The sequence below is a fragment of the Nothobranchius furzeri genome, chromosome 4 (genome assembly GCF_043380555.1).
Source record: "Nothobranchius furzeri strain GRZ-AD chromosome 4, NfurGRZ-RIMD1, whole genome shotgun sequence".
NCBI lineage: Eukaryota > Metazoa > Chordata > Actinopteri > Cyprinodontiformes > Nothobranchiidae > Nothobranchius > Nothobranchius furzeri.
This window is the reverse complement of record NC_091744.1, coordinates 59,397,319-59,411,915: the sequence shown is the minus strand read 5'-3', so window position 1 is coordinate 59,411,915 and position 14,597 is coordinate 59,397,319.

The window sequence follows — 14,597 nt, the reverse complement described above, 5'->3', positions numbered from 1 at the left end:
AAGTTATATGTGCAAGCAAACACCATTGCACGGACATTCAGCTGTTGTTCCACACCTGTTAAAGTGGCATTATTTAAAGCATACTGCACACCACTATCTACTGCACATCTGTGGTCATTCTATAAAAAGTCTAGCTTGCACAGGTTACAAGTGGCATACATTGATGCAATGAGAATCCTCCTCAAAATTCCCAGGGGAGGCAGTGCTAGTCAAACGTGTGTTTCTGTGAGCGTGTGCACATTTAAGGCACTTCTAAGAAATTTAATGTTCAAGTTTATGAGACGGCTGGAAGAGTCTTCCAATAGTATTATAGTCGCACTCTCAAATCCCACTGTGAGCTGCTCTCGTTATATGTCTAGGCTGAGAATGCACTGGTTAAAATGTTTGGGTGGATTTATCTCAACTAGTTAGTTTTGTTGTCCTCCACTGCAGTTATATCCTGTGATTTTATATAGGCTTTTATTGGTATTAATGTTAATTGGTATGCTTTCTTTTCTTGTGTTTTTCTTGTATCTTTTTCTTTTATCTGTATGTTTCTTTTAAAATGGACTTTAAGTCTGGCAATAAACATATTATAAATCAGCTGCGTTCATGATTTAAAGCATGCAGGAAATGTGCTGGAAGCAGACTGCAGCTCCAGGTATGTCCGCTCAATATTTGTTTAAGTCCCAACAGAGCCAACTGCCAGTCTGGAGTTGAAAGAAGAACATTCTGGCCAAAGGGGTGCGATATGTGCTGGGTGGCTGTTCATTAACCCTCTAAAACAGGAGTATTCGATTCCGGTCCTGGGGGGCCGGTATCCAGCAAGTTTTAGTGGTTTCTCTGCTCCAATATGCTTGATTCAGTGGTTTAATCACCTGTGCAGCAGCTCAGGCTCTGCAGAAGCTTAACCCCGTAAATTTCCAGCGCAATGGGGTTTTGTCCCTCGGGCGGGACGCTGGAATGCTAAGGAGTTAATCACCTGCTGGTTGAAATCAGGTGTGTCGAAACGGAGTTAAAACTAAAACGTGCTTGATACCGGCCCTCCAGGCTGGGAACTTCATACCACTGCTGTTAACGGTCACTTTAGCACATACTGGCTCAAGAAAATTTTAAAATATGAAAAAATTTCATATCATAGCTTTAAAATGTGTGTAGGACTCCGACATAGGGTTCAGATGATTTGCTGCAACTGTAAACACAATTTTCTGTAATTATTGAATATGAAGTTGATTAAAATACAGCTAAACACGATGTACTAGCGGCATGAGCTGCCCTGTAAGACATCTTTTTAGTGACGTATGACAAACAGCTCTTCACTGTTTAGAGGAATTTAGATTTTTATGATGATTTATGACAAAATTCCTTAAACTGAATAACTGAACCTAGTTTATCTTTATGTAGATGGTAAAGTGTAGTGAAACAGCGTTAGTCTCAGTCGGCATAAGCAGCAGGGCCCTGCAGGGAATCGAACCCCGTCTCATTACTGAGAGTTCCGTTACCAGAGCCTTTTGCTTTGGGCGACGCGAGACGGTAAAGCAAAACCTGCATCAACAAAGCATTTAATGTTGGAACATAAATTCTGTCTTGAAGCAGGAAAAAAGAAACCGTCAGAATAAAAAATTATTTCTAATTAAATTCATTTTAGTATTTTATAAACGTTTTACAGATTTAGAGCCTCCTTTGACTTTTATGCTTTTCGTTAACTTCTCGTTCTTTTACGATGTTTATCCGTTCTTTAGTCGCGGTCAAACGCATCGTAATTTTGTTCTGCGGTGAATCTTAAAGTTATGTTGAATGTAAATAATCTGAGTCTTTATTGCTTTAACTCATTCACTGCCAATGACGACTAAAGTCGTCATTTGCATTTTTTTACTGTTTGAGCATCGGAACGAGCCCCCGTGCTGAGAGAACAAACATCTCAGCCCTGAAGTCGATCTTCATCCGCATACGTCACAGATCACATGATCAGGAAGCAACACATCCATGTGTTTGGAGATCGTTTTGGGCCGTTCCTGTAAAAAACGTGAGGCGCGAACCGGAAAAGCGTCTGCCAATCACAATTTGACAACGGATTATGAAAGAACGGATAAAGCTCGAAACACGCAGCTTCTTCCTGATGTAAGAGGTGAGTCTCCACTTTGTTTTGGTTGTTTTGGCATCGACATCATGCTAGCGCACAACGTTCTGTGACTCTTAAAAAAAAACAGTAAAAACGGTGAGAAACGCTGGCAGCGAAGGCCGTTAGTGATCAGGAAATGGCTGGCAGTGAATGAGTTAATCATTTACATGTTTCGACTATATTTTATTAGCCTTTAATATTTTAGTATTTATTGTTGAACTTTTGTAAAGAGCTCTTTTTAAACGCGTGCACATTTAAACACTAAAACCTTTGTTTGCTCCGTCTGTGTCAGAGCTCTGCTGTTCAGCTCCTTCCTGGTTCCTGCAGGACCACAAAGCCCAGAGAAGCTCAGTCCAGCAGGACGTGAGGACACAAACAGACACGGAGAGCTCCTCCTAAACCTGGAATCAAACTTTTCTACAGATTATTTAGAACAGTTTCTTGTGACAGAACAGTTAGTGAAACAGAAAGGACATGATGAAGATGATGTTATCGTCCTTGTCTTTCATACGGATCAAAGATCACCATCAGCTTATGCTCATGTCACCAAGTCAACGTCCCATTTCTCACTAAGACCTGCTCTATCTGATCTACCAGATTATCAGAAGCATCACTGTAGTTGTAGTTTTGCCTCCATCTTCCTGCCCTCCTTGGTCTCTTGTTTATCTTCTACCTCTCACCATCCATCTCAGGTGGGATCTTGTTTGCTCCGATGGCTTCTTGTGTTCCAGGCTTACATCTTTTAGTGAACGTTAGAATATCATATACTAATATATATGCATGTGTGTGTGTGTGTGTGTGTGTGTGTGTGTGTGTGTTTTGTGTGTGTGTGTGTGTGTGTGTGTGTGTGTGTGTGTGTGTGTGTGTGTGTGTGTGTGTGTGTGTGTGTGTGTGTGTGTGTGTGTGTGTGTATGATGCTAAACCAGACTGCCTGCTCCATCAGATGAAAGGAAATCCTCTCAGGACCCAAATAAAATAGAAGATTTAGCAACCAGACACAGAAGCCCAGGTGAAACCGTCCACATCAGCATCTCCAGTTCTACCAGCTCTAAAAACACACTTCTTAAATAATAAAACATTAAACTCAGCCAACGGATGAAGACGTCCTGGTGCCAGATGCTACCTAAGACATCACCAGTTCAGCTGACTTGATAAAACACTTGGTGACTAAAACAAACATCTGGTGACCTGGTAAAAAACAGTCCTGGTGCAACAAGCTACCTGAGACAAACCTTTCCAGTCGACCAGCTCAAGAAAGAAAGAAAGAAAGAAAGAAATGATCTTCAGTGATCCTCAATAGCAAACTCTGCCTCTACTGGAGGAGCCTGACCATGACCCACAAACACAACATCATCATCACTACTCAGACCCACTGGAAGAAAAAAATATCTCTAGTCCGAGTCCGAGTCGTCCCATCTTGGTCTCTTCGGTGGGATGTACGGGAAGCGCTCTCCAGTCCTCTTCTGGCTGGATCCAAGGACCGAGGTAGAAGGAGTGGGTTCTTCTACATCCTGGACCTCTTCAGCGCTCCCGTGGGCAGGCCTGGGATCTTCTGGAAGCTCTTCCGGCGGGGCCGGAGGAGCTACCGCCAGCCAGAAGTCTTCTGGTGGTGGAAGCTGCTGGTCTTCATCGCTATCCAGAACTGAGCTACCATAACCAGAGTCCACACTAGAAGCCATAAAATCTTCTAAAGCTGACCAATCTGAGCTACTGTCAGTCTCCTCCAACTCCTCATCACTACTCAGACCCTCAAAAGCAAACTCTGCCTCTACTGGAGGAGCCTGACCATGACCTACAAACACCACATCATCATCAGGAATGTGAAGGGCTGGGTACCCAAAACCTAAATCTGACCGATCTGAGCTAATGTCAGTCTCCTCCAACTCCTCATCTCTACGCAGACCCTCAAAAAAAGCAAACTCTACCTCCAACTCCTCATCACTACTCAGACCCTCAATAACAAACTCTACCACTTGTGGAGGAGCCTGACTAAGATCCACAAACACCACATCATCACCAGGAATGTGAAGGGCTGGGTACCTACCTTCATCTTCATCGAGAATCCGGATGACGTCCTCAGGGACCCCTGCAGTCACGGGACGCTCCACGATGAAGATGCCTGTGAGGACAAAACAAGACACATTAAATCCACTTGTGTCATAAAACAGTTATGACAAAGCTACAATGACTTGTTTACAATACAAGAGATGTGTGTCTGCATCTGCATGTGTGCACAAGACACACTTTACTGATCTGGTTGTTTTTGGGGTTTAACAGGTTAAAACCGAGTTCTGCTTTTACTGAAAAAGTTTCCATTTTTAATTTATGTGATTGTTTATTATTTATGTTTCATGTCTATAGCTGATGTATTTCTAAAAAGATGTAATGTTTTACAGCTTGTAGACACAACGCTGCTCAAATAAAGTTGTTTTAAAATGGGCTCTATAAAAATAAACAGAAGACTCATTAAACTGGTGAAAACTGTTTAAAATATATTCAAACGGACAGAAATGCATTTATAAACCTGAGAACCAACTCAGAGAACACGTCAAACTTTCTACTTGGATAAAACAGATGAAGTCCTTCAAGATCAAAGGTCTCTAGTTCACTCAGATTTATGGAAACAACTCATGTTCACCGATGCTAACAGGCTGAAGCTAAAGCTAGCTGTAGTTCTAGCATGTTCTACGTCATGACGTTTCATACCTGGTTCATCTGTTGCTATGGTCACGAAAAAAACATGTTTTTGTTTGAAGCATTCTTTTTTAGAAAATTGAACTAAATGGGTTTGCTGAAACCAAATTGGTGGTTTTCTTTTAACGGTCCTCTCTAGTCTGATATAGTCATCCCACCGACCTGCTGGGACCCTCAAGACGCTGAGGCTGTGTGATGAGGTTGAGTCACAGGTCGGTGCTAATGTGAGAAACCTTTTGTCTCTATCCCGCTAAAAGAACCACATATTCAGCTTTTATTTTGCTTGCCCAACTGACAAAAACCAACAGGCGCTCCTCGCGCTCACTCTCACCTCGCTGCTGTCCATCCTCTTTTATATCAAGAATACAAAAGAAACCGACATGCCAGAACAAAACTAGTAAAAACATTTGATGTGTTCAAAATGGAGATTACAAAAGCACAACAGCGCTTAAAGTCCTCACTGTTCCAGGGGAATTTGAGCCTCACTTGTCCACAGAAAACATGTTTCACCTCCATAAAACACCAAATCTCGTCTCGTCTTCTTCCGCCTATCCGTGTCTGGGGCGCGAGGGCAGCATCCCAACTAGGCTGACCCAGCCACCCCGCGGAGAAAACTCATTTCGGACGCTTGTATCCGCGATCGTGTCCTTTCGGTCATTAAAACTCATGACCATAGGGGAGGACCGGGCGGTAGATCGACTGGTAAACCGAGAGCCTTGCTTTCCAGCTCAGCTCCTTCTTCCCCACAACTGACCGGTTCAGCGGCAGCATCACTGCAGACGCTGCCCCAATCCGCCTGTCGATCTCGCACCTTCATCTCTGCTTTATGCGGACGATGTGGTCCTCCCAGCTTCATCAGGCTCCGACCTACAGCTCTTGCTGGGGAGGTTCGCAGCCGAGTGTGAAGAGGCTGGGATGAGGATCAGCACCTCCAAGTCTGAGACCATGGTTCTCCATCGGAAAAAAGCGTTTGTCAACTCCAGGTCGGTGGAGAGGTCCTGCCTCAAGTGGAGGAGTTCAAGTATCTCGGGGTCTTGTTCACGAGTAAAACACCAAATGTGATTTTAAACACACATTCGGTCTCTCAAATACACGAATTTAACATTATAATAATGTGTCAGTAGTTTGTCCTTTAGGACACATGAAATAAGTCAGATGGAGACTTTAATTGATGTTAGCTTACCGTGCTCCTCCCGGAAGACCAACATCTCTCTGGTAGGTTGGTTCTCGGGTCTTCTTCAGCTAGCCACAAACTTCTTCGGTGATTTCTGCTCTGCAGAGGTTCTCCAAGCTCGTCCAAGGGCTACTATTGAAGCAAATCTCCAGAGACACTCTCGACCAAGTGCTGCTCTAGCAACCAAGTTCGAAAGAAAGACTTTCAAAATTCCATGAGCTTTTATAGACGAGCAACGTTCTAATTCTATGACGTATACACGCACATGCGTGCAACAGATTCCAAACCTGTCTCTTTGCAGCAGGTGCACCCGAGGGGTCTCTCAGCCCTCTGGTGGACAGAAGCTATTACTGCAGCTGTTTTCGAACTGTCACTTAGCTAATTATGTAATAGCATCTCTGATTGGGAAGCTGCACCCGCGACCTGGACACGGATAGGCGGAAGAAGACAAGACAAGATTTGTTTGAATACATCAGATGATTTGTATTCAAACAAAAACATGTTTTTTTCGTGACCATAGCAACGGATGAACCAAGTATGAAATGTCATGACGTAGAACATGCTAGAACTACAGCTAGCTTTAGCTTCAGCCTGTTAGCATCGGTGAACATGAGTTGTTTCCATAAATCTGAGTGAACTAGAGACCTTTGATCTTGAAGGACTTCATCGATTCTGTTTTATCCAAGTAGAAAGTTTGACGTGTTCTCTGAGTTGGTTCTCAGGTTTATAAATGCATTTCTGTCCATTTGAATGTTTTTAAACAGTTTTCACCAGTTTAATGAGTCTTCTGTTTATTTTTATAGAGCCCATTTTACAACAACTTTATTTGAGCAGTGTTGTGTCTACAAGCTGTAAAACATTACATCTTTTTAGAAATACATCAGCAATAAATATTAAACATAAATAATAAACAATCACATAAATTAAAAATGGAAACTTTTTCAGTAAAAGCAGAACTCGGTTTTAACTGTTAAACCCCAAAAACATCCAGATTAGTAAAGTGTGTCTTGTGCACACATGCAGATGCAGACACACATCTCTTGTATTGTAAACAAGTCATTGTAGCTTTTTCATAGCTGTTTTATGACACAAGTGGATTTAATGTGTCTTGTTTTGTCCTCACAGGCATCTTCATCGTGAAGCGTCCCGTGACTGCAGGGGTCCCTGAGGTCATCCGGATTCTCGATGAAGATAAAGGTAGGTACCCAGCCCTTCACATTCCTGATGATGTTGTGGTGTTTGTGGGTCATGGTCAGGCTCCTCCAGTAGAGGCAGAGTTTGCTTTTGAGGGTCTGAGTAGTGATGAGGAGTCGGAGGAGACTGACAGTAGCTCAGATTGGTCAGATTTAGAAGGTTTTATGGCTTCTAGTGTGGACTCTGGTTATGGTAGCTCAGTTCTGGATAGCGATGAAGACCAGCAGCTTCCACCACCAGAAGACTTCTGGCTGGCGGTAGCTCCTCCGGCCCAGCTGGAAGAGCTTCCAGAAGATCCCAGTCCTGCCCACAGGAACGCTGAAGAGGTCCAGGATGTAGAAGAACCCACTCCTTCTACCTCGGTCCTTGGATCCAGCCAGAAGAGGACTGGAGAGCGCTTCCCGTACATCCCACCGAAGAGACCAAGATGGGACGACTCGGACTAGAGATATCTTTTTCCTCCAGTGCAGCGCCACTAAAGATTATTTTTTTCTTTCTTTCTTGAACTGGTTGACTGGAAAGGTTTGTCTCAGGTAGCTTGTTGCACCAGGACTGTTTTTTACCAGGTCACCAGATGTTTGTTTTAGTCACCAAGTGTTTTATCAAGTCAGCTGAACTGGTGATGTCTTAGGTAGCATCTGGCACCAGGACGTCTTCATCCGTTGGCTGAGTTTAGTGTTTTATTATTTAAGAAGTGTGTTTTTAGAGCTGGTAGAACTGGAGATGCTGATGTGGACGGTTTCACCTGGGCTTCTGTGTCTGGTTGCTAAATCTTCTATTTTATTTGGGTCCTGAGAGGATTTCCTTTTCATCTGATGGAGCAGGCAGTCTGGTTTAGCGTCATACACACACACACACACACACACGCATATATATTAGTATATGATATTCTAACGTTCACTAAAAGATGTAAGCCTGGAACACAAGAGGCCATCGGAGCAAACAAGATCCCACCTGAGATGGATGGTGAGAGGTAGAAGATAAACAAGAGACCAAGGAGGGCAGGAAGATGGAGGCAAAACTACAACTACAGTGATGCTTCTGATAATCTGGTAGAGCAGATAGAGCAGGTCTTAGTGAGAAATGGGACGTTTACTTGGTGACATGAGCATAAGCTGATGGTGATCTTTGATCCGTATGAAAGACAAGGATTATAACATCATCTTCATCATGTCCTGTTTCACTAACTTTTCCCTCACAAGAAACTGTTCAAAATAATCTGTAGAAAAGTTTGATTCCAGGTTTAGGAGGAGCTCTCCGTGTCTGTTTGTGTCCTCACGTCCTGCTGGACTGAGCTTCTCTGGGCTTTGTGGTCCTGCAGGAACCAGGAAGGAGCTGAACAGCAGAGCTCTGACATAGACGGAGCAAACAAAGGTTTTAGTGTTTAAATGTGCACGCGTTTAAAAATAGCTCTTTACAAAAGTTCAACAATACTAAAATATTAAAGGCTGTCATGTTGGGTGGAGTGGGGATGACAGACCATGTGTGGTGGAGAGTTCAGGAGGCAGGAGAGCAGGCACAGATGAAAAATAAAAATGGTTTTAATGGTGGAATGGGAACGACAGGAACAAGACAACGATGACTACAAACAACAATGATCTGACAAAGACTGGCACAAGGAGGGAGGTATAAGTACACAGGGAAATCAGGAACACATGGGCAGGTTAACGAGGGGCAGGTGAGAACAATAAGGGCTAATCAGGGCAGGAGAGAGACACAGTCAGGAAGGCAGGGGCAGAACGTGACAGTACCCCCCCCCCCCCCCCCCCTTAAGGGGTGGATACCAGACGCCCACAAGGCCACACAACACAGCAGAGGGAACACCAGATCACAGGACTCGGGGACTCAGAGACTCGGGGAACTGGAAACACTTGACTTGGCAGGAACAATTGACTTGACTTGGCAGGAACACTTGACTTGACTTGACAGGAACACTTGACTTGACTTGACTTGACTTGGCAGGAACACTTGACTTGACTTGACTTGACAGGAACACTTGACTTGACTTGACTTGACAGGAACACTTGACTTGACAGGAACACTTGACTTGACTTGACTTGACAGGAACACTTGACTTGACTTGACTTGACTTGACAGGAACACTTGACTTGACTTGACTTGACAGGAACACTTGACTTGACTTGACTTGACAGGAACACTTGACTTGACTTGACTTGACAGGAACACTTGACTTGACTTGACTTGACAGGAACACTTGACTTGACTTGACTTGACAGGAACACTTGACTTGACTTGACTTGACAGGAACACTTGACTTGACTTGACTTGACAGGAACACTTGACTTGACTTGACTTGACAGGAACACTTGACTTGACTTGACTTGACAGGAACACTTGACTTGACTTGACAGGAACACTTGACTTGACTTGACAGGAACACTTGACTTGACTTGACTTGACAGGAACACTTGACTTGACTTGACTTGACAGGAACACTTGACTTGACTTGACTTGACAGGAACACTTGACTTGACTTGACAGGAACACTTGACTTGACTTGACAGGAACACTTGACTTGACTTGACAGGAACACTTGACTTGACTTGACTTGACAGGAACACTTGACTTGACTTGACAGGAACACTTGACTTGACTTGACTTGACAGGAACACTTGACTTGACTTGACAGGAACACTTGACTTGACTTGACTTGACAGGAACACTTGACTTGACTTGACTTGACAGGAACACTTGACTTGACTTGACAGGAACACTTGACTTGACTTGACAGGAACACTTGACTTGACAGGAACACTTGACTTGACTTGACTTGACAGGAACACTTGACTTGACTTGACTTGACAGGAACACTTGACTTGACTTGACTTGACAGGAACACTTGACTTGACTTGACTTGACAGGAACACTTGACTTGACTTGACTTGACAGGAACACTTGACTTGACTTGACTTGACAGGAACACTTGACTTGACTTGACTTGACAGGAACACTTGACTTGACTTGACAGGAACACTTGACTTGACTTGACAGGAACACTTGACTTGACTTGACAGGAACACTTGACTTGACTTGACTTGACAGGAACACTTGACTTGACTTGACTTGACAGGAACACTTGACTTGACTTGACTTGACAGGAACACTTGACTTGACTTGACTTGACAGGAACACTTGACTTGACTTGACTTGACAGGAACACTTGACTTGACTTGACAGGAACACTTGACTTGACTTGACTTGACAGGAACACTTGACTTGACTTGACTTGACAGGAACACTTGACTTGACTTGACTTGACAGGAACACTTGACTTGACTTGACTTGACAGGAACACTTGACTTGACTTGACTTGACAGGAACACTTGACTTGACTTGACTTGACAGGAACACTTGACTTGACTTGACAGGAACACTTGACTTGACTTGACAGGAACACTTGACTTGACTTGACTTGACAGGAACACTTGACTTGACTTGACTTGACAGGAACACTTGACTTGACTTGACTTGACAGGAACACTTGACTTGACTTGACAGGAACACTTGACTTGACTTGACAGGAACACTTGACTTGACATGACAGGAACACTTGACTTGACATGACAGGAACACTTGACTTGACAGGAACACTTGACTTGACTTGACTTGACAGGAACACTTGACTTGACTTGACTTGACAGGAACACTTGACTTGACTTGGCAGGAACACTTGACTTGACTTGACAGGAACACTTGACTTGACTTGACTTGACTTGGCAGGAACACTTGACTTGACTTGACTTGACAGGAACACTTGACTTGACTTGACTTGACAGGAACACTTGACTTGACAGGAACACTTGACTTGACTTGACTTGACAGGAACACTTGACTTGACTTGACTTGACTTGACAGGAACACTTGACTTGACTTGACTTGACTTGACAGGAACACTTGACTTGACTTGACTTGACAGGAACACTTGACTTGACTTGACTTGACAGGAACACTTGACTTGACTTGACTTGACAGGAACACTTGACTTGACTTGACTTGACAGGAACACTTGACTTGACTTGACTTGACAGGAACACTTGACTTGACTTGACTTGACAGGAACACTTGACTTGACTTGACTTGACAGGAACACTTGACTTGACTTGACTTGACAGGAACACTTGACTTGACTTGACTTGACAGGAACACTTGACTTGACTTGACAGGAACACTTGACTTGACTTGACAGGAACACTTGACTTGACTTGACTTGACAGGAACACTTGACTTGACTTGACTTGACAGGAACACTTGACTTGACTTGACTTGACAGGAACACTTGACTTGACTTGACAGGAACACTTGACTTGACTTGACAGGAACACTTGACTTGACTTGACAGGAACACTTGACTTGACTTGACAGGAACACTTGACTTGACTTGACTTGACAGGAACACTTGACTTGACTTGACTTGACAGGAACACTTGACTTGACTTGACAGGAACACTTGACTTGACTTGACTTGACAGGAACACTTGACTTGACTTGACTTGACAGGAACACTTGACTTGACTTGACAGGAACACTTGACTTGACTTGACAGGAACACTTGACTTGACAGGAACACTTGACTTGACTTGACAGGAACACTTGACTTGACTTGACTTGACAGGAACACTTGACTTGACTTGACTTGACAGGAACACTTGACTTGACTTGACTTGACAGGAACACTTGACTTGACTTGACTTGACAGGAACACTTGACTTGACTTGACTTGACAGGAACACTTGACTTGACTTGACTTGACAGGAACACTTGACTTGACTTGACAGGAACACTTGACTTGACTTGACAGGAACACTTGACTTGACTTGACAGGAACACTTGACTTGACTTGACTTGACAGGAACACTTGACTTGACTTGACTTGACAGGAACACTTGACTTGACTTGACTTGACAGGAACACTTGACTTGACTTGACTTGACAGGAACACTTGACTTGACTTGACTTGACAGGAACACTTGACTTGACTTGACAGGAACACTTGACTTGACTTGACTTGACAGGAACACTTGACTTGACTTGACTTGACAGGAACACTTGACTTGACTTGACTTGACAGGAACACTTGACTTGACTTGACTTGACAGGAACACTTGACTTGACTTGACTTGACAGGAACACTTGACTTGACTTGACTTGACAGGAACACTTGACTTGACTTGACAGGAACACTTGACTTGACTTGACAGGAACACTTGACTTGACTTGACAGGAACACTTGACTTGACTTGACTTGACAGGAACACTTGACTTGACTTGACTTGACAGGAACACTTGACTTGACTTGACTTGACAGGAACACTTGACTTGACTTGACAGGAACACTTGACTTGACTTGACAGGAACACTTGACTTGACATGACAGGAACACTTGACTTGACATGACAGGAACACTTGACTTGACAGGAACACTTGACTTGACTTGACTTGACAGGAACACTTGACTTGACTTGACTTGACAGGAACACTTGACTTGACTTGACTTGACAGGAACACTTGACTTGACTTGACTTGACAGGAACACTTGACTTGACTTGACTTGACAGGAACACTTGACTTGACTTGACTTGACAGGAACACTTGACTTGACTTGACTTGACAGGAACACTTGACTTGACTTGACTTGACAGGAACACTTGACTTGACTTGACAGGAACACTTGACTTGACTTGACAGGAACACTTGACTTGACTTGACAGGAACACTTGACAGGAACACTTGACTTGACAGGAACACTTGACTTGACAGGAACACTTGACTTGACAGGAACACTTGACTTGACAGGAACACTTGACTTGACAGGAACAGTTGACAGGAACACTTGACACGAACACTTGACAGGAACACTTGACAGGAACACTTGACTTGACAGGAACACTTGACACGAACACTTGACAGGAACACTTGACAGGAACACTTGACAGGAACACTTGACTTGACTGGACACGTATATTGCAGCAGCCGGGCGTGGGACCCAGTAGAGACTGCAGGAGCAGGCGTGGGACCCAGCAGAGAACTGCAGCAGCAGGCGTGGGACCCAGCAGAGAACTGCAGCAGCAGGTGTGGGACCCTGTAGGGGCTGCAGCAGCAGGCGTGGGACCCTGTAGAGGCTGCAGCAGCATGAGACCTGCAGGCATAGGCCCCGCAGGCGTGGACCAGGAAGTGGATGAACAGCAGGAGCGACGCGAGGAAACCCAGTTCCGCGGAAGGTACTCGACATACGGTCTGAGCAGGTGCACATCCCAATTCGCTGGGTCACAGGCAGAGGCTCGGGTGAAGGGAAGCAGACATGGAGCAGGAAGACCAGCCCTACCACCCCGGAGAATGTTGGCGTGCGTAGGGGGTTTTGCCTCCATCAAAAACTCCAGGAAAAGCAGCTTCCGTGAAAAAACAGGACGGGGCAGAACAGCAGGAGAGGAGAATGGGTTTGACTACCCCGGGAACAAATAGGATGCGCCGAAACCCCCTCAATGGGTCCGACCACCCCGGAAACAGGTAGGATGCGCCGAAAAACCCCTCGAGTCAGAATCTCCCTCAGCTGAAAGGGAAAAAAAGAAAAAATAATCCTCCAGAAACAGATGTTAAGCTTACCACAGGTCCAGGTTGGTCATATCATTCTGTCATGTTGGGTGGAGTGGGGATGATGGACCATGTGTGGTGGAGAGTTCAGGAGGCAGGAGAGCAGGCACAGATGAAAAATAAAAATGGTTTTAATGGTGGAGTGGGAACGACAGGAACAAGACAACGATGACTACAAACAACAATGATCTGACAAAGACTGGCACAAGGAGGGAGGTATAAGTACACAGGGAAATCAGGAACACATGGGCAGGTTAACGAGGGGCAGGTGAGAACAATAAGGGCTAATCAGGGCAGGAGAGAGACACAGTCAGGAAGGCAGGGGCAGAACGTGACAAGGCTAATAAAATATTGTGTAAACATGTAAATGATTCAAATTAACTTGAATATTTTAACAAGTTACTGTGCTGTTAAATTAAAGCAATAAAGACTCAGATTATTTACATTCAACATAACTTTAAGATTCACCGCAGAACAAAATTACGATGCGTTTGACCGCGACTAAAGAACGGATAAACATCGTAAAAGAACGAGAAGTTAACGAAAAGCATAAAAGTCAAAGGAGGCTCAAAATCTGTAAAACGTTTATAAAATATTAAAATGAATTTAATTAGAAATAATTTTTATTCTGACGGTTTCTTTTTTCCTGCATCAAGACAGAATTTATGTTCCAACATTAAATGCTTTGTTGATGCAGGTTTTGCTTTACCGTCTCCGGTCGCCCAAAGCAAAAGGCTCTGGTAACGGAACTCTCAGTAATGAGACGGGGTTCGATTCCCTGCAGGGCCCTGCTGCTTATGCCGACTGAGACTAACGCTGTTTCAC